The following is a 22,678-nucleotide window of genomic DNA, read 5'->3' on the forward strand; positions in this document are numbered from 1 at the left end:
GGCAGACTCCAGGCAGCCCAGTTAAGAATAAAATAACAAGGTATTTTTTTACCCAATGAAGGAGACAGAGTTTGGAATCTGATTTCTGAGTCTGCTCAGACTACCATAACAAATACCATAAGACTGGGTGGATTACACCGCCAAAATTCATTTTCTTACAGTTTTAGAGACTAGAATCTAAGATCAAGGTACCAGTAGGGTCAGTTTCTTCTGGTAGGAGCTCTCAACTTGGGTTGCAGGGAGCCATCTTCTCACTGTCATCATGTGGTGCAGAGAGAGAGCAAGCTCTCTGGGGTTTCTTCTTGTAAGGGACTTATCCTCATGACCTCATCTAACCCTAATTACTTCCCAAAGGTCCCATCCCCAAATACAATCACATAAAAGGTTAGGGCTTCAATAATGGACTCTGAGGGGAAACAAAGATTCAGTCCACACAACTACTAAAAAAAAAATCGACTCTTCAGAGGCCGGTAACAGAACCCAGAGTCTCTCTACAAGGTCACATTCACAACTTCTATGATACAATCCAAAATTACTACATATAAGAGGAAACAGGAATATGTGACCCATACTCAAAAGAAAAGGCAATCAAATTAAAAGGGCTCCACATAATAATAAAATGCATATGCTTAAAAAAATTGACACTTAGAGACCTAGAAATTTCTAGTTATGTGATAAATCTGTGCACAGGTCAACATGCTGCCAACAATGGCACAGACAACGACGAAAAAACATTAAGACCAGCCCAAAGCAAAATGGGGACTTGGCTGGCACTCTCTTAATTCCACCATCAGAATCCAACTCATTTGACCTTCTGGCACTCTTACAGGCCCTTCCTGTAGAGTTCTGTTAATTGGCTGCCAACTACTTAACTAATTTACTAATAATTAGATATTATTTATAGTTAAGATATGAACCCACTCAGGGGGTTTTAAAGACTGGTGAAAAGCCTCTGAGACTCCAAGAAGGAACTAGTGGTTACCAAAAGGGAGGGGTGTGGAAGGGCGCGTGGGGAGGGAGGGAGAAGGGGACTGAGGCATATTATGTTTAGTACACATGGTGTGGGGGGTCACGGGGAAAACAGTGGAGCACAGAGAAGGCAAACAGTGAATCTGTGGAATCTTACTACACTGATGGACAGTGACTGCATTGGGGTATGAGTGGGGACTTGATAATATGGATGAATGTAGTAACCACATTGTTTTTTCATGTGAAATCTTCTTAAGAGTGTGTATCAGTAAAACCTTAATAAAAATTTTAAAAAAAAGAGAAGAAAAGCCTCTGAGGAATGACACTTGATAAATATTACATATTAAAATATTAAACTGAATCAAATTCAGATCAAGACTATTTTTGTAAAGAGGGACCCTACTACATCCAATCTCATTTTCTGTTGGTTTGGCTTTTCTGCTGACCTCATGGTGATGGCTACCCTGACTGTTTAACAACCCAATATTGCTAGATTTATGGGATAGAAAATCCTTGCCAAAGAGTCCTTTCACACCATGTGAGGCACAGTGAAAAGTTTGCAACCTGGAAGAGGGGCTTCACCCAGCCATGATGGTACACTGATACTGGACTTCCAGACTCCAGAATGGAAAACAAAGCAATATGAGTAAGTTATTACATGAAATACATTTTTCCTGGGGACAAGAAAAGACAATCGAGGCTCAGAAAATTTACACATGCCCATCCATGAAAATACAGTGACACAGGAGAGTAAATCAGTCTCTAACTCCAGGTTTTTCAGAAATGAAAGCTGATTTAGAATATTCTTCTCTCTTTCTTGGGTGGGGTTCAAAAACGTCTTATGACTTCGTATTCTTAGGAGGGTGGGGCAAGTTACTTAACACAGTGTAGACAAATCTCTTGGGTAAGCTCAAATGAAGGCTTGGATCACCCTTCAGCTTTTGAAAGGTGACCAAAGTGGAGCTCATCTCAGGAAGAAGGTTTAACCATCTTCTGGCATCATGATGCAATTGCTCTCAGGCCTCATAATGCCTCAGTAATCCCAGGAATGGGTAGCAGAGGCCTAGAAACATACTGGTTTAAAATTGCATTGTAAAACTGAAATTGATCCAAAAAATAGAAGAGGAGGGAATACTCCCAAACTCATTCTATGAAGCCAACATCACCCTAATACCAAAACCAGGCAAAGACCCACCAAAAAGGAAAATTCCAGACCAATATCGCTGATGAATGTACATGCAAAAATACTCAAAATATTAGCAAACCAAATTCAAAAATAAATCAAAAGGATCATACACCATGACCAAGTGGGATTCATCTGAGGGATGCAAGGATGGTACAACATTCGAAAATCCATCAACATCATCTACCACATCAACAAAAAGAAAGACAAAAACCACATGATTATCTCCTTGGATGCTGAAAAAGCATTTGACAAAATTCAACATCCATTCATGATAAAAACTCTCAGCAAAATGGGTATAGAGGGCAAGTACCTCAACATAATAAAGGCCATATATGATAAACCCACAGTCAACATTATACTGAACAGCGAGAAGCTGAAAGCTTTTCCTCTGAGATCGGGAACAAGACAGGGATGCCCACTCTCCCCACTGTTATTTAACATAGTACTGCAGGTCCTATCCACGGCAATCAGACAAAACAAAGAAATACAAGGAATCCAGATTGGTAAAGAAGAAGTTAAACTGTCACTATTTGCAGATGACATGATATTGTACATAAAAAACCCCAAAGACTCCACTCAAAAACTGCTAGAACTGATATTGGAATGCAGCAAAGTTGCAGGATACAAAATTAACACACAGAAATCTGTGGCTTTCCTATATACTAACAAAGAACCAACAGAAAGAGAAATCAGGAAAACAACTCCATCCACAATTGCATCATAAAGAATAAAATACCTAGGAATAAACCTAACCAAAGAAGTGAAAGACCTATACCCTGAAAACTACAAGTCACTCTTAAGAGAAATTAAAGGGGACACTAACAAATGGAAACTCATCCCATCCTCCTGGCTAGGAAGAATTAATATCGTCAAAATGGCCATCCTGCCCAAAGCAATATACAGATTTGATGCAATCCCTATCAAATTACCAGCAACATTCTTCAATGAACTGGAACAAATAATTCAAAAATTCATATGGAAACACCAAAGACCCCGAATAGCCAAAGCAACCCTGAGAAAGAAGAATAAAGTAGGGGGGATCTCACTCCCCAACTTCAAGCTCTACTACAAAGCCATAGTAATCAAGACAATTTGGTACTGGCACCAAGAACAGAGCCACAGACCCGTGGAACAGATTAGAGACTCTAGACATTAACCCAAACATATATGGTCAATTAATATTTGATAAAGGAGCCATGGACATACAATGGGAAAATGACAGTCTCTTCAACAGATGGTGCTGGCAAAACTGGACAGCTACATGTATGAGAATGAAACCGGACCACTGTCTAACCCCATACACAAAAGTATATTCAAAATGGATCAAAGACGTGAATGTAAGTCATGAAACCATAAAACTCTTAGAAAAAAACATAGGCAAAAACCTCTTAGACATAAAAATGAGTGACCTCTTCTTGAACATATCTCCCCGGGCAAGGAAAACAACAGCAAAAATGAACAAGTGGGACTATATTAAGCTGAAAAGCTTCTGTACAGTAAGACACCATCAATGGAACAAAAAGGTACCCTAGAGTATGGGAGAATATATTTGTAAATGACAGATCCGATAAAGGCTTGATGTCCAAAATATATAAAGAGCTCACCCACCTCAACAAACAAAAAACAAATAATCCAATCAAAATATGGGCAGAGGAACTGAACAGACAGTTCTCTAAAAAAGAAATACAGATGGCCAACAGACACATGAAAAGATGCTCCACATCACTAATTATCAGAGAAATGCAAATTAAAACCACAAAGAGGTATCACCTCACACCAGTAAGGATGGCTACCATCCAAAACACAAACAACAACAAATGTTGGCGAGGTTGTGGAGAAAGGGGAATCCTCCTACACTGCTGGTGGGAATGTAAATTAGTTCAACCATTGTGGAAAGCAGTATCGAGGTTCCTCAAAATGCTCAAAATAGACTTAACATTTGACCCAGGAATTCCACTCCTAGGAATCTACCCTAAGAACGCAGCAATCAAGTTTGAAAAAGACAGATGCACCCCTATGTTTATCACAGCACTATTTACAATAGCCAAGAATTGGAAGCAACCTAAGTGTCCATCAGTAGATGAATGGATAAAGAAGATATGGTACAAATACACAATGGAATATTACTCAGCCATAAGAAGAAAACAAATCCTACCATTTGCAACAACATGGATGGAGCTAGAGGGTATTATGCTCAGTGATATAAGCCAAGCAGAGAAAGAGAAATACCAAATGATTTCACACATCTGTGGAGTATAAGAACAAAGGAAAAACTGAAGAACAAAACAGCAGCAGAATCACAGAACCCAAGAATGGACTAACAGGTACCAAAGGGAAAGGGACTGGGGAGGATGGGTGGGTAGGGAGGGATAAGGGGGGGTAGAAGAAAGGGTGTATTATGATTAGCATGCATAATGGGGGGGTGGGAGAAAGGGGAGAGCTGTACAACACAGAGAAGACAAGTAATGATTCTACAACATTTTGCTATGCTGATGGACAGTGACTGTAAAGGGGTTTGTGGGGGGAACCTGATATAGGGGAGAGCCTAGTAAACATAATATTCTTCATGTAATTGTAGATTAATGATAACAAAAAAAAAAAAGAAAAGGGGTATAACTCCCTGATAGGATAAAACTGTAAATCAACGATTAATGCATGCTTTAAATATACTTAATTTGGATCATTTAAAGGGTGTCAGATGATCAGCTATGTTAATACATTTTTCTGATAATATTCCTTTCTCTTAAAAAAAAAAAAAAAGGCAGTTCCTGTGCGGTGATCTTCAGTAAGTTCTTCACAATGGTATAAAGGGCATATCAAAGTGTGGGCAAAGGGTTTGTTTGTGTTCATACAGAGGATCAAAGCCAAATTTGGCTACCCAGAAAACGAATTAAGATACGATATGAAGAACTTCCAACATCAACATTCTCTGGAAGAGTCATTCCAGAAGATGATCATCAAAAACTTCAACAAAGACCCTGGCGCTGTTGCAGTTGTAGCTGTATTCATCCCACCAGTTCCTGGACTTGCCATTGGAATGAAGGAGATATCTAAGCTGGCCTGTGCATACAGTAAAACAACAAATTTGATTGGATCTATACTATCGGAACTCAACCAAGAATTAGGAGAAGTGCAAGTTGCAGTGCTCCAAAATCTTGTGACTATAGACTATCTACTGTTAAAAGAACATATGGGATGTGAACAATTCCCAGGAATGTGTTGTTTAAATTTATCTGATTTTTCTCAAACTATTCAAATTCAGTTAGACAATATCCATCATACCATTGATAAGTTTCCACAAATGCCTAGGGTGCCTAACTGGTTTTTTTTGGTTTCACTGGAGATGGCTGGTAATTGTAGGTCTGCTTTGGTTATGTAGCTGTATTCCTATGTTAATGTGTATATGCAATTTAATTAGTAGTTTAAACCTACACATGCTTATGTTACTCTACAAGAAGATATGTCAAAGAAATAATCAATCTTCCCAAGTTTTCTTCCATCTGCTACTTCTATAGCTTTTCTTCTTCCTTCCTAATTACAACCCTTAAATAGAATTTGTGCCTCATATCGAATTTACTGAGTATCATAATTCCTCCAAGTGGTAAAGATACCTCAAGACAAATGCTGGGCATAGAAGCCACAGGGCATAAATCTGCAAAGAAGTAAAAAGCTAACCTTTTCAAACAATATGGCTTCTCTCTCACTTACCAACTTTACATTTCCCTGTATAGCCCTGGAAGATGACTGGTTAGCCAGAGATGGGTAAGATTCCTCAAGGGAGGAACAACCTAAGACAGGCACAGTCGCAGGGGGGCCATCAGGTGAGAAATTGGGGATCAACAGAGGTGAGGCTTAGAACATTACCCCCCATTTTGAGAGAAATCTTCTGCATCCGTGGACATTTTATTGCCCTTGTCTAGCTTGGATTAACACATAGTCTACAGGCACACACCTGATCATCTACATTTGCTCTCTTACAACACTAAACTATGTTTTCTACCTTTATCTTGCATCTACCTACCACTTCAGCATTTTATTAAAAATAATAATAATAATAATAACGGGAGAAATGTGGGATCCACATATAAATCAAGTATAAAAATCAAACAAATATTCATATTTGACCTGACTGTTTATAGTTCATAATGCATGATCAAAACCGAAAGTTTCTGTGATGAGTGCCCTTGTACTGTTCACCATGTAAGAACTTATTCCCTATGTAAGAATTTGTTCACCATGTAAAAACTTGTTCGTTATGCTTCAGAAGATTGGAGACTGACGAGAATTAGGCTTGGGGTGGATTAATGATTGTGCATTGAGCATTGACTCCCCTATACAGAATTTTATTGTTAACAACCATTTGATCAATAAATATGAGAGATGCCCTCTCAAAAAAAAAAAACTGAAGTTGAGAGCACACGTAGCACCTGGATTTTGGTTTCTAAGTACCATGTCCTACTAAAAACATCAGGCTCCATGGAGAGATGCTGATTCCAAGTCAGAGGCAAGGAAAGCACAGGTTGGCCTAGAGCACCTTGTGTCACAAAGTAGGAAACTGCACCAAGATAAATGGGATTATATGGAAAGGATGTAGGAGGCAACTTGAAGATGCTCCCTTCAGAGAAAACCCATTATGATCACCCCATCTCCTGACCCCAAATGATATTGGATTATAGCAGGGGAAATGAAAAAAAAAATCTGTAAATCCATAGTGACAGTTTAAAAGACAAGGAGACAGAAAAAAGGGGGTGGGTGGGAAGAGGAAAACTGTTCTTTATAAAACAGTGTCAACAAATAAGTGTAGAAATAATGACAGAATTAGAAAAATTCCCATTTTGAAGCCCTCCATGTAATGGCAGATTAAGCTAAGAATCACTAATGGATGCTGAAGCCATTGGGTAAGATGGTTGTTGGGGAATAGGATATTCACTTTTTTTCAAAGTATTACCAACAGACCATTTATAATAGCAGGGAGAGAAATATACTGTTGCAGTGAAGACTACAATGGTAGTCTCACCTTAACTAATAGCTGTACCTTAGCATTGCCAATCATGAAGTGGCCTGACTTGTGTCTCCTGAGATGAGATGCAGTGGAAGACGCACATCACAGCCTATATGTGGTCTTGTCAGGAATGTCACCTGAATCTAATCCCAAGAAAATAGTCATTCATCAAGAATATGGGACATTCTGCAGGACAAATAGCCTAGGCTTGTTAAACGACCCAGTACCATCAATATCAGAATGAGACAGTGGAGGAGTCTACACTGGAGAAAAGTAGAGATTTGACAGCCAAATGCAGAGCTTACACTCTGACTGGATTCCGGATCCCAGAATAATCTGCTATGATGGACATTTTGGGGACAGTTTGGGAAATCTGAGTATGGACTCAATGTTTGTGATTTATTGTACTGTTGATTTCCCTAGGTGTGATCATGGTGTTGTGCTTATGTAGGAGAATGTTCTTGTCCTTGAGAGATGTAAGCTGAAATTTTTAAGGGCAAAATGTCATGATATGGAAATCCCAGTTTGGGATGGTTGGATAAAGAGAAGTGTACAAATAAATGTATATGTATACATATAAGGTGTATGTATATATATGTATATATATATATATATACGAAGTGAGGTATGGTGAAAACTTGTCAGTTGTTGAGTCTAGGTAAAGGAATATATGGGTATTTGTTGCATTATTCTTTCAACTTTCCTGTGGGTTTGAAATGTTCTAATTAAAAAGAATGAATTGCAAAAAAAAAATGTTTGACAAAGAGAAGTGTGACCAGTTGCTATCATACCATACAATGGTGTCCATGATTTTAAATAACTGAAGACTTGCCACACAGTTTAAAAAGTCACCAACCTCAACTTAACTCAAACAGTATTTTTTCCCTCAGGTATTCTAGACAAAGTCTTACCTAGAGTAATTCATTTTCATATAAAGAAGTATTAGTAAAATGAAAAGGGATCAAAACTCATCTTCTCAGGATTAAAAAGATAAGTATGTTGCCAAAAAATCAAAATAAATGAATTGACACAAAGGAAGGCAAACAGAAGAATGGAATGACCTGCTTAGAAACAAACTTGCATGTAAGGAAATCTGGTGCATGATAGGGCAATACAAATCAGGAGAAAATATGAAATATTAAACTATATGTATATAAACTCTCACACTAGATCCAAAAAGAAATACCAGAATGATCAAAATAAAATGCAAAGAGCAGGGGCTCTCCTGTCCCTTCCCGGCATGAGCCAGGAGCTCTTTCCTCTCACTTTATTTCTAAATAAAAGCTTATACCTTGCTCTCCTAAAAAAAATTTTTTTTTAAATGCAAAGAGCAAAACTTTATGACCTCGGGATATGAAAAAGTACATGCTCTAAAGAAAATACTGATAAATTACACTAAAATTAAAAATCAATGTACATCAACAACCTAAGAATAAGCAGCCTGCCAATAACAAAATCAAAAATCAAAAAGCTACAGATTGGAGAAAATACTTGCAGCTCATAAAAAGAATGGTATCCAGGATTCATAAAGAACTACAAGTAAGAAAAAGATAATACAACAGGGAACTGAGCAAAGGTTATACACAGGCAAGTAACCAGAAAGGAGACAACCATTAACACAAAACTTGTAACCTGAAATAACACTCAATATTATTAGTGGCAAGGGACATGCAAATTAAAACAATACGCAACTATTTCTCAGATTCATGAGCCTGGCAAAATAAAAGAATCTAGTAAACTAAGTGTTGGCAAAGATGTTGAAGAAAATAGGAACTCTTAATATACTTCTATAGGGAGTGTAAACCACAGAACTACTTTGGTCAACATTTTGGCAATATCCTTACAGTTGAAGATGCACCTACCCTATGACCCTCAATTAAACTGCTAGATACATACATTCCAGAAAAATTCTCACACTTGTTCATAAGATGACACACATAAGAATGATGCATTATTTGTAAAAACTGCAAAGAACCTACATGTCCACAGTAACAGTAAATTGCAGCTAACAGGAATGAACTAGACCTTGTATGTATGAATAAATCCCCAAAACCTAATGTTGATTAAAAAGAAAAAAACAAGGTCTATAAAGAGATGTATATAATTCCATATATATAAAGCTTAGTACTACCAAAAAAACTATGTATATACACTCTTTGTGACTACAAAAGCATACATACACACACACAAAAAGCATGAACAATAAAGGCTAAACTTGGGGTAGTTATGACTGCAGAAGTGGAAAGTAGAATGGGATCTTGATGGGGTACATGGGAGGTTTCAATTTTATCTTTTTTCTTAAAATATTCTATGTAGTACTTATTTCTTAAGCTGGGTATTAAGTATATGGATATCTGCTATATTATGATCACACTTTCATTATGTGAATTATGTAACAAAAAAACAATTACCAAAAACTCAAACTATAAACTTTAATTTAAAAAATTTGAGCACCTGTACTCAAAGAGTACAATTTAAATTCTTCATTTGTATTACCAGCTCCTTGTTATCTAATAAAATAATTTTCACAAAGCAACAGAAGCCACTGAATTAAATGGATCCATTACATATATCAAGTTCACTGATGTTTTCAGATCCTGCCACAAATATTAACCTGAAAAAGAGACATCTAAAGAAAATATAAGGACATTCTGTATTACAAAACTCAAGCCTTCATATTGCAAATAAACCATATCAACCTATTCTCCACCTCTTCGTAGTAAGATGATGTTGGTACACTCATGACAGGTTTCTACAGTTTTTAAGGAGTTCTACCCATCACAGAAATCTATCTAAATTAATGACTTTTTTGACCTACTACAGATTCTAACAGACTAGTAAGTCCCTGCATTTCATCAAAATACAGTGTATGCACCTGAGTTATGAATAACCTACCTAAGGTTATTACACAGAAATTTGGTAATAAAGGAAATTCTAGTAGGTGTTATACCATTTGAAGAGAGTATGATATAACAAAAATGTTTTAAAGGTAACACATTTTTTAAATGACCTTAACTTTTTTACTTAACACCTGAGATCTCACAAATATACATGCCCTTGAATATCAAGATCCTTCTTCAAGTTCCTAAAATTTGGCAAGTCAATACCTACTCTACCAGTTATTGCCCTTGTGACCTCTGGTGAGTGATTTTGCTTCTCCATTCCTATACAAACAGAGGAAAAAAAACAATGTATATTTGTCATGGACTTTTCTTGAGAGAGTAATATATGTAATTGACATATGTAAAGAAAGCATTTAGAACATGGTCCCAGCTAAATGCTAGTACATGTTAACTACGATTTTGAAAATTTGTCTACAGTCTATTACACACTTTTCTTAGTTAAAGTCCCTTCTAGGTATTGGGGATGGTAAATTATACTTAAAGAAAAGGAAGACCGTTCACATACAGAAGGGTAATTTAGAGTCCCATCTTTCTAGTCAATGTTTTTCCAGTTTCCTCCTCATAGTAACTGTCTGCTTCTCAGATAATTCTGTCATTCCCAATGTACCACCAAACTGTCAAAGGAAAGTAGATAACTAAACCTACTAAATTTCACTTTGCACATTATTTTCTATTCAGTGATCTCTAGGCTCAAGGTTGCTATATGCCTAATAACTGCTTGGCTCAAAAGCTTTTTTTTCTTTCCATGAAAAGCTGGGTTTCCAAAGGTTGAGGTTTCCAGAAGTCTGACAACTAGACAGTTGAAGTGTTAAGTTATTAACATGTTTTCTTGATACAACAAGGGACAAACGGTGTTTCACAGAATCCTGATATTACTCTGAGGTCAAGTAGAGGAAAGATTATCATTTGCCTTTTACAGACAGAGAAGGTTAACAATGATGCTAATGAAAGAGTGTCACTTGGCAAAGATGCTTAGGTCAAGAGCCAAGCCTACTAACTTAAAAGAGCTTACCTTCACACATCAAAATTTAAACAAGGTTCAAAAGCCTTTAAATGGTTAGGAAACTAAACACACTAAAAAAAATAGAGTATTTTCTAAATCCAAGATGAACTGAACCAAAGGGACAACAAAATACCCGTTAAGTACTAACTGAATTCAAATTAGAGCCAACTGGCGGAGCCAAGATGGCAGCCTGAGTAGGACAGTGGGAATCTCCTCCCAAAAACATGTTTTTGAAAATACAACAAATGCAACTATCCCTAAAAGAGAGACCAGAAGATACAGGACAACAGCCAGACTACATCCACACCCGTGAGAACCCAGTGCCTCGCGAAGGGGAGAAACATGCAAGAGATAAGGAAGGAGAATACAGAAATAAAACAATCTCTGGAAGGACTTCAAAGCAGAATGGACGAGATGCAAGAGACCATAAATGGACTAGAAATCAGAGAAGCTGACGCAGAGAGATAAAAGGATCTCCAGGAATGAAAGAATATTAAGAGAACTGTGTGACCAATCAAAATGGAACAATATTCACATTATAGGAGTACCAGAGAAGAAGAGAGAGAAAAAGGGATAGAAAATGTCTTTGAAGAAATAATTGCGGAAAATTTCCCCAAACTGGGGGAGGAAATGGCCTCTCAGACCACAGAAGCACACAGAACTCCCAGGACAAATTAGAGTCAACCATTTTTTATAAAGATAAACTAGAAGAAATCCAATTCTCCAAGTCAAACATTTCATTCATATTCAAACTAATCTAATAATTGCAAAGCCCCTTCTAAAAGTGACACACATCTAAGTTCTTTTATATACATTCACATTAATGACTCAGTTCAGATCTCCACAGATAACCAAATGATGTTCATATTCTAAACTAATCCCAACTTGAATTTTGCCTCCAGGTACCAAACTTAAAACAGCCATATGAGACTAAAATTTAACTGTATGATGAAAGGTTCCCCAAAAAGAAAGGAGAAAGAGAAACCCAGAATGAAATAATGATCAATGACAACAATCATCAATGGCTACTGTGAGAAACACACTCACTGGTCCAAATTCAATAAGTGGACACAGAGACAAAGAGAATAGCCGAGCGAGGCTTTAATGACGATCTTGCAAGATCGGGTATCTGGTGGGCAGGCACACCTGGGGAGTTTGGCGCCAATAATTTATCTCCTAGTGCGCGAGTCCCTCCCCTGGTTCCTCATTGGCTGAGTACTACAGGGTTCACAGTCTTCCCCAGACGTTGCCTAAGCCCGTTATATCTTTCTTTTACATTTGTCTTATTCTTATTGGTAGGTTAAAAAAAACTCAAACAGGTATAGCCAGGCCCTTATCAATTCCCCCACCCCCACCCTCAGCCTGAGCAGCTTCCACCATGTGACCCTTTGTTAATACCTTACTGTTAAAATGTTAAACATCCTAGTGGGAATAAATCACATTTAGGTTTATACTTTCCTAACAGTTCTCCCCTCTTTTTATTTAAGAATTTCTGATTATATTCCCAGTAATGTATTATAATTTACGCTTGGTCCTTTCTCAAATTTCTCTAATAGCTTTTTACTCTCTTCCTCATAGTTCAAATTTTCTTCTAATAAGATTATTTTGGGTGTAGGTCATAGGTATTTGCTTGTTTATGGCTGCCTTTATAAGCTTTTGGGTCAAGTCTCTCACAAAAGGGATGATACAGCATCCTATAGCAGTTAAGTCTCGCAACTGTAACAAGGGATGTCAAAACAGGCAACTATACCTTTCTATTTTCCAAACCATCTTTCCAACCAGTCTATAAAAGGGTCACTGGTGCCAGTTTTCAGCTAATTCATTAGCTAAAGTGGTGCCTTGTAATGATCTATAACTTCTATGAAAAAAATTTTTGTTTTCATTGGGTGTGGAGAGAAATGCCAGGGTAAATGGAATGGCCAATTAGACTAAAGCACAAGTCCTAATCCAGGTGGGTGGCAACGAGTAGCGCAGGTTCCCCTTTCCACAGTACCACCAAACATTCACTCAGGGGATGCATAATTTCGAGAAGTTGCCCTCTTTAGAGACATTTAGGACATGGGTACAAGTCAGTAGTTCCCCACAGGAGTTTTGAAACCTTCCCCTTGCCTAGAGAGGCATGAGGAGTGATTCATCTTCCCTATAGAAAAAGAGGGGATTGCCCTCGGGTCTGACTTCTTTAGTGCATGAAAGAGTAAAGACAAGCCCCTGCAAGTCTCATTTCCCCAAGCGTCCTTGTCCTGGTACAGGGCCAACATGCAGTTCATCTCAGTGGGGTCTGTGTCCCAACAGAGAGGGACCAGGACCACCTACACCTGTGGCCATCCAGCAGCACATGCGTAAAAATCGCTTTTATTCGAAGTGAGTACTGAGAATTTAACCCACTCTACCCAGGCATTGGTGTCTCCATAACCTGTCTCTATTTCAAGAGTCTGTTTTAGATATTTTATCTCTGTTTCAGTAACTAGTCTAGGGTCATTATGGGGAAGCTCTGGCTTGTTATTTCTCTCAGGATTGGGGGTGGTCACTATGGGTGAAGTCTTGCCTTTGATTAAATTAAGACCAAACCTTCCCACGGGATCTACTCCAATGAGATCTGCACTGAGTCCGTAAACATGAGGGACAATTACAGGGTCTGAGTCTAAGTCTTGAGGTTTATGTATACTTAATAAAAGGGGGTTACACTATCTGTCCTGGCAATTGTCAGGAGGAATTCCTTTAGCTAAGTGGAGCTTTCTTTTTAAAGATTTTTCTGCTGCATGAGGGGCCGTCCACCCTTGAAACTGGGTAGTTTACCAAACACTGCTCCACCTTGGACATGGGGGCCTATTGTCTTTTTATTCTATTAAGATTTGTCTATTCAGGACAGAGATACTTATTATCTCCAGAAAGCTCTTTTTGGTCATTTAGGTCACCACAAGAGAGAATCTGACAAGCATCAAACCTAATGGTTTGGGGCTTGATGTTTTAGTAATATTGATTACCAGTTTGACAGGATAACCAGGAGTTCTTCCCATTTTAGGGCTTCCTGTGACTTGCCTGTGAAATACAGTTAGGAAAAAAGTTAGCATTTTAGGTTCTTTTTAGTTTCAGCCTTAAGGGTTGGTTCGCCACCTGGGACACCTGCCAATTCTGTTTTGTCCCCAGATCAGTTTCTTTGGTGTAATGAGTCCAACCCTTTTCAGCCGTCCTCACTGCAGTCTCCGTGATCAGGAGCACTTGGGCGGGGCCTTCCCAGTTGGCTGGAGTCCATCTTCTTTCCAGGATTTTACTAACACCAGATCTCTAGGCTGGAAGCAGTGAGCGAAGAACTCAAGCGGGGGAGTCTGGGTCAGGAGTCCTTTCAGCTTGAGAGAAGTTAGAAGACATGGCCAGCACATATTCTCTTAAAAACTGATCTTTTGTTTCCATAGTGGGCAAGTCTGTTGCCCTTCCCAGATATGGTAGCTCATAATAATCATTATTCCCTGTAGTACTTTTGAAGTAAAATGACTCCCATTATCTGAATCAACATTTTCTGTTAAGTCAAACCTAGGAATAACTTGCTCTAAAAGTAACTTTATCACTGATCCTGCTAATGAGTGGGCCTCCACCCATCCAGTGAGATGGTCAACAATCACTACTAAATATTTAAGCTTTCCCACTTTCCGCATCTCAGTAAAGTCAATCTGAATACTTTGGAATGGTCTTATTCCTGGGAGTCTCTCTCCAGATACTGGCTTTCTCATACACTTCTTAGTAATTCTTTGGCATGTTATGCAGCTCTTACAAACCTGTTTAGTAAAGGTGTAAATACTAATACACCCATAAACCTTTAGCAAAGCATCACACATCGCCTGAGGACCCCAATGGCTCCTCCTATGTAACATGTTCATCAGCTCTTTCATAATAGGCTGGCCCATCATTTCTCTCCCATCTGGTAACGTCCACTGCCCTTTCTCATCTCGAGATGCCCCCACCTCCTGTAGCTTCTTAATCTCCTTCTTGGAAAACTTTGGGATCAATGAGATTTTACGGATATTTGGGGTGAGGTTCAAAAATCTAATTTCATCCTCAGATGCAGCCTCTTTAGCAACTACATCAGCAATCCTATTACCCGTAGCTTCAGAAGAACTTCCTTTCTGGTGACCATTCACATGCGTTATAGAAATCTCACCTGGAAGTACAAGATTTTCCAGAACCTCCTTAATTATTCCCCATGAATTAATTCCTTTCCTTTACTGTGCATAAGGCCTCTTTCTGTCCAAATTTTTCCAAAGGTATGGATTACTCCAAGTCTGATATTCTATGAGGGCTATGTAACTATGGCTCAATTCTGACTGGCCTTCAGCTTCTCCTGCACATAAGTAGCTGGTCGGATTGAGACAGGTGTCTGCGGTTAAGATCAGGTCATCTTTTTCAAGTAGAATCTATTAGCCAGCACCCAACCCACTGATTAAGTTAAGTATGACCCGAATCTGGTGAGGACTACTGACCGTGAGGGTTCCTCCAAGTTAATTTCCTGCTCTCTTCCACCAGTAAGGTCGTGGCTGCAATGGCCTAAACGCATTCAGTCCCTCCTCAAGAGACTGGGTCCAACAGTTTAGACATAAAGGCTACTGTTTGTTTCTTTCCTCCCCAGGCTTGGGTCAAAACCCTACAGAGAACCTTGTTCAACAGTAACAAACTAGTGAAAACAGCTTCTCTAATGATAGGAGTGCCAGGACTGGGGTGGTGACTAAGGATTGCTTTCAATTTCTCTAGAATTTGCAGTTCCGCTGGGTCCATTGGAGAGGGTCTGGCTCTCCCTCCAACAATTTGAAATACAAGCTTCGAGCCTCTCTTCTAACACTTTTTGGGCTTCTCTCAGTAATTCTTCTCTAGGTTTTTCATTCCATCCATCTAAATTCTGTAATTTCTTAGATATAGCTGGCCAATTTTTGATTACAAAATTGACTTTTAAAAGATCCTGTCCTACCTGAGCTTCTGGGTCAAGTTCTGAATATTTTCTCATCTGGTCCCTGAGTCTCTATGAAAATGCAGTTGGGGTCTCTTCCTTTTCCCATTGGACTTCAAACACCTTAGAAACATTTTGAGATCTTGGGGCGGATTCCCTAATTCCCTTTATAATTAGCCCTCGAAGATCCTGCATTTTAATTCTATCCTCTAGATTATTATTACCCCATTTAGGATCTACATTTGGGAACTTTTGTTCCGCTGACTGGACACCCTGGCCCGGTGGGTGTTTTTGTTCCCAAATGGACACAGCAGCTCTCCTGATCACCCCACCACCACCACCAGGGAATAGGATATTCATGATGGACATCAGTTCAACCTAAGTATACATATTAGGTCTCAGGAATTGATCTAGTGGGTCCACTAGGCCAAGGGGATCTTCTAGCAATGCTTAAAACTTCTCACCTCAGTACCCGTGAGGGGAGCATTAACAAATTTCCCCTTGTCCTAGTGGGACCTCTCTCAATGGAAACGTCTTGGGATTCCTGGTGGACTCTCCAGAAGGCAAGGGGAAACTCTAAGTCCTTTTTACATTGTTAAGTCCGGGGAGAGGAAATCCTGGGGCAAAATACCTCTAAAAACTGAAATCAAAGGGAGAAATAAAGTTTAAAATCTATTTACTACTCACAAGCTGCAGTCTGGGACTGTTTCTCGCTTTCAGGTTCCAGTATCAGCTGAAAACCAGCCCTCCACCTCACCTCTCAGGTACAGGTAAGCCCCCTCCGTTGCCCAGGTAATCACCCATTGATATGGAGATGAATTTCTCTCCACCCCTGAGGAAAGATGCAAATGAACTAAAGCCATACTTCTTTCCACCTCTGAATGCCTGTTGATATGAGATATGAGTGGGGTGGAAAGAGAAAAAGGCCATGAAACTCCACTAAAAAGACCCAGAGTTAATTAAAGCTCAAAAAGACAGGAGCAACTTGGCCTGGAATGTTTGAATATTCCTCAGATAAAGGAGGGTAACTCAGCACAGCCTGTCTTTATTATGTTAATCATACAGGCCCAGCCTCTTCTTTTTTCTTATTTTTTTAACTTACCTATATGCTATTTATTTTTTTTCTTTCTGACCCCAAATAGTCTGCAACCCAGGCAATCAATTTGGCATGCAGGTGCAGCTGTAAGCCACATAGCAAAGATTTCATCCCAAAGATTGCATTTTAATACCCAGGAGGTCAAGAAGCAGGATTCTCAACTTAATCATTAGCAAACAGACAATAACTCTGCCCCCCTTGGAAGAAGGGCAGCTAGTGCCTGATATGCTCCCAAACCAGGAAGCTGCTATCCTGGGAGGGGACTAAAGGCAGTACATTTCTTGTGTTAAAGCTAATTTTGCAGAATTACCCAGAGGACTGATAAGAAATATAATGTCTCACTAAGATACTTGAGACCACCTAACAAGTCTACACCTCCAGGTGCCTGCCACACTCCTAAAGAATCCTTAAAAAGGGAACCCCCAACCCCTGGGGCACTCCTCTCTCTGAGGCCGCCAGCACCCTCAAAGTGCACAACCTCTTAACTTCAAACTTTCTCTTTCCAACCTCTCAGGGTGCCCCTCCCTGCTGAGGCGACCTCACTTTCTCTCTCCAGGAGTAACTCCAAACAAAACTCTCACTCCGCCTCACCGCTGTGTCCCTGTCCCTCAACCCCGCTGCGACTGCGGTGGGGAAAGGGACTGAGGAAAACACACAACGCTCTCCCAACACCAGGGCTTGTCCTGGGAGGTCTCTTTCCCTTCCCTGGTGTTGAGGGGAAATAGGGGAAGTGCCCTTGGTAACTAACAGATTCCTCAGGTGAACTGGAAGCTTTATTACCATAAAAAAATAACTCAAACCTGGCAAAGGCAGTTTTCATCTGATATAACTTTAATCCAGACAAAACAGCAAAATTTGATCATCTTGTTTGTCCTTAACCCGGTACAGGAGGCATCCTCCCAGTATCGCAACATTCACCCCAGCAGGCTATCTGGGGTGAATTCTAAGGGAGCTCATCTGGTTCCCTTTCTCTGCTTCCCTAGGCCTAGAATTTGTACTTCCCATCCTTCAAGAGGTCCCTGTGTCTGAGTCCTCTGTGTACTCAACCCCCCCATAATGGAAGTTTCTTGCACACACCCCGAGATTACACATCTCAGCCACACACACTCGACCTCTGAAAAATGCCCAACCACCAAGGCAGTACTTATAGCCCAATTTTTCTACCTTTGCTCGTGCACGAGGTTGCCTGGTTGCCGCAGTGCCTGCGTTTTCTCCCCTGTGTCGGTCACGCTGTCTCTGCACAACAGTCTCGGGTCTCCCCTCGGCTTCCATGCAAAGGTGAGATGCCCAGACAAAGCGGGCCGCCCAAAGCCGGGCGGGACGCGTCTTCCCACTCCGCTTGGGCCCCCACCTCGCACAGGCAAGAGGATCCCGGACGAGCCCCCGAATTGTGAGAAACACACTCACTGGTCCAAATTTAATAAGTGGACACGGAGACAAAGAGAACAGCGGGTCGAGCGAGGCTTTAATGATGGTCTTGCACAATCGGATGTCTGGTGGGCAGGCACACCTGGGGAGTTTGGCGCCAATAATTTATCTCCTAGTGCACGAGTCCCTCCCCTGGTTCCTCATTGGCTGAGTACTACAGGGTTCACAGTCTTCCCCAGACGTTGCCTAAGCCCGTTATATCTTTCTTTTACATTTGTCTTATTCTTATTGGTAGGTTAAAAAAAACTCAAACAGGTATAGTCAGGCCCTTATTAATTTCCCCATCCCCACCCTCAGCCTGAGCAGCTTCCACCACGTGGCCCTTTGTTAATACCTTACTGTTAAAATGTTAAACATCTTAGTGGGAATAAATCACATTTAGGTTTTATACTCTTTCCTAACAGCTACTTCTAACACGTTATCTGACAGAGAAATTCAAAACTGAAAGATCAGGCAGCTGACACCACCACTCCACAGGTTAAACTTAATATCCAAAAAAGAAAACCAGACAGCATGGGCCTCTTACTGTGATGCAATCCCAAGTACACAGCACTACCTGTTAAGTATTCCTGCCAAAATATCAAACTAGAATCTGATCAAGTCTTTAGATTAACCATTAGGTCACAGGAAATAGGAGAAAGGACATGTTGCACACAACTATACAAATGCATTCACAAAATCCAAACTGTGGGAAACTTTACAGGGCAAATGATCTGAATTTTTTTCATTAAATAAATGGTAAATGACAAGACAAAAAAAAAAAAAAAAGGAGGGGTACTAGACACTGAAAAACTTATTATCAACCAACTGCTGTGTGGATTCTTTGAATCCTGATTCAAACAAACCAAATAAAAAACATCTGAATATTTAATGTTTTAAAGAATTATTAATTTTTCTTATGTGTGCTAATAGTACTATGGATGTAAGAGTCCTTATCTTTTTAGAGATACACACAATGAAGCATTTATAGACAAAAATATGTCTAGGATTTGCTTTTAAACCACCAGTTGAGGGATTCTTGGGAGGATAATATTAGAAATAAAATTCACATGTTTCAAACTGTTGAAATTGGTTATGGGTATATAGTGATTCATTTAGAATCATAGCTTTATATGTTTGAAATTTCCCATATCAGAATGTTAAAGAGAAAGAATATCAAAAACATCTATGCTCAAAAATATCTTAAACTTAAATTTTGCAACAGACCTTCAAACCCAAAAATGCACATTTAAGTATTGTCTTTAAGTATTACATTTGCACGTTTACAGTTACGATTTCAACTATTACATATTTAACTTTATGTATGGCTCTTGTTATGGACATTTGCACAAGCACACATGCACATGCGGGCACACACACACAAAACCCTCCACGAAAGTATCAAGTTCTGAGTATTCTAACTCCCTAAACATCTCAATCTGTTTCTTCTTTTTTTCTACTTTATTTCAAGCCCTCAACATTTTGAGCCTTCTTTTTATGCTTTTCATACACATGCTTTTAGGCTATAGCCTCCTTTTTATGCTTTTCATACACACACCTATTCACCCTCCACATTGTTTCCTTAAGTGGATCCCCAACATCTCCGGAATAAAACTCCAATTCCTTTGTATGACATACAATGCCCTCAGAAATCTGGTCCTTGCTTATCTTTATAACACTCCCACCAGTACCCCAAATCATCCCATATTCCGCTCATTCCAAACAGTAGTTCACAGAATATGCTGCAGATGCTCTTCTCAAGCTCAGTTCCCTTAGACTCAAACCACATATTCAATACCCCTATTTCCAGGTTAATTCAAATTCCTACTGACTCTGTAAGACTCACCTCTGCTATTAGCTCCTTCGCAAGTCTACCCAGACTTTCCCTTCTGATTACTCTGTACTTTCACAGTAATCTATGCAATAGTATCACACTATCCTTTGTCTTTTGCAAATCATATGCTCTTCAAGACTATTAAAAGTCACAGCTCCTGCAACATAGTAGACACTAAATGTTTGTTTTATGAAGTAATGTATGCATCTTCCATTGACAATGGACAGGTAGAGCTTTTAAAAATAACTAGAACTTAAGCTGTTTGAGAGCGGGAAACTTGTCTATCATTATCTTTGCCACTCCAGGGCCTCCCATAGTGCTTGGAATATATTAAACACTAAACAAATGATTGCCAAATGAATAAAATAAATATTTCCAGTAGCCATGGTAGATAATTTTGTACAAATTTGATTAACTCCAGTTTTTTAAAGAGCAGTTCTTGGTATTTTGTATTGTTTTTGGTCAGTTGACTGGTGTTTAAGCTTTTTAGAATTGCAGAAGAATACGGATGCTTTCTTTTAGCAACAAAGTAACTGATTACCAGAAGTAAATGCCTTAAAGTAAAAGTTTACAGTAAGAATTGTACGTGAACTTTTAGATCACAGCGTTGACCTAGAAGTTGAGGATGCTTAACAAATTACCATTGTTAAAGAACCTCAGTCTTAGATTATCCTAAGGTTTCAGTATAACTTAATTGGAAATTGTAAAGAAAAATCAAACAACTCAATCACAGCCAGGACTCAAGCAGACTCTTAATTTCAAAGTTTAAAGTGAAAATTTCTCTCTGTAGAATCAACAGGATTGTTAAACAGGATGTACAACCAATACTGAGATCATACTAGGTGCCAAATACTGTGCACAATTTATGTATACAAACTCAGGGGAGTCCATCTGTTATAACAGAAACTGGACATAAATGGAAAGATAACAGAAACAGGAGCAACTCAGACCACATCTTAATTTTTTGAAGGCTAAGTTTCAAAGTATGTAGCCAGTAAGACATTAAGAGGCTGGATTTAAAAGCACCTGACATAAGACTAAGAAAATACAGACTTTCACTAGATAGTCACCAGATACAAAGTTGTCTGGTCATTTTTTTTTTTATTTTGACTTCAAATTTATTTCAACACATACAACTTAAAAACAAAATTAAATTTTCTGAGAATCCTCTCAAAGGGCCTAGGAGGTAGATGTTACGACATTTTTTTTTTTGAGAGGGCATCTCTCATATTTATTGATCAAATGGTTGTTAACAACAATAAAATTCTGTATAGGGGACTCAATGCACAATCATTAATCAACCCCAAGCCTAATTCTCAACAGTCTCCAATCTTCTAAAGCGTAACGAACAAGTTCTTACATGATGAACAAGTTCTTACATAGTGAATAAGTTCTTATATGGTGAACAGTGCAAGGGCAGTCACATCACAGAAACTTTCGGTTTTGATCACGCATCATGAACTATAAACAATCAATGGTTATTTTAATAAAATATTAGGGAGCAATGGCTTTGAACATGGTGAGTCATCTTCATTTCCATTTTCTAACGTATCTAAAAAAATTTTTCAAAATACTGAAATGTTATTTCAAATCTATGCTATTTACCATCTAAAAGACACAACACTTAAGAGTCGGTATTAATGATGTTTTTTAAACAAAAAGCACTTTGATTCAACTTTCCCCCTACCAAAATAGGTTCTCTTAAAATCTGCTAATACATTTAAAATTTCAGCGTCCGTAGAGGTACTTAACACTTTCTTTTAAAATTAGAAAAGGTGAAGTGACGTTTTTACTGCCTTTAATTACCACAGAAGGTAGGAAATACTGGAAAGCGCACTATAAATTCAAAGCACAACCATGTCGTTTCCGTTTTGTATGTCACTGGAATTAGCTTCTAGAGAAATAAAACCTGCCAAACTCCAGCAGAGAGTTGTTTGCATGAAGCCTATCAAGTTCAAGTACTGAGCAGAAATACCTACCCCACACCCGCTGTTCAAATCCCAGACCTAAATGACTTTCTTTGTAAGAACTCTCTAAATTTGATTCCTGGCTCTAACAAAAAAGCCCTACTAGAAGCTGCAATGCACCACATCCCTCTCTCCACACTGCACCTTCGGTTTAAAACACGACCAAACCCTTCTCTAGGGCAATGGATGAGGTAGTTCGACATAAAATCTGGACAAAACACCGCCTCGCTACCTACAACTGCGCCGCAGTAAAATCGTGAATTCTTGCTAAGGAAATTTACAAAGCAGATCTACGGTCAATACCGTCAAATCCCTCCCCGCTGGCTCCAGAAGTAAAATGTACCTGTGGAGTATCTGCTGCGCAGCAAACCAGGC

At 39.1% G+C, this 22,678-nt stretch overlaps 1 protein-coding gene across 3 annotated transcripts in view; it reads right to left on the reverse strand.

Moving 5' to 3' along the window:
• Positions 1-22,678, reverse strand: part of TRPM7 (transient receptor potential cation channel subfamily M member 7) — a 133,217-nt gene that overhangs the window by 108,103 nt on the left and 2,436 nt on the right. The gene's annotated exons all lie outside the window — the stretch shown is intronic.

The sequence above is a fragment of the Manis javanica genome, chromosome 8, assembly GCF_040802235.1.
Source record: "Manis javanica isolate MJ-LG chromosome 8, MJ_LKY, whole genome shotgun sequence".
In the NCBI taxonomy this organism is placed as follows: Eukaryota; Metazoa; Chordata; class Mammalia; order Pholidota; family Manidae; genus Manis; species Manis javanica.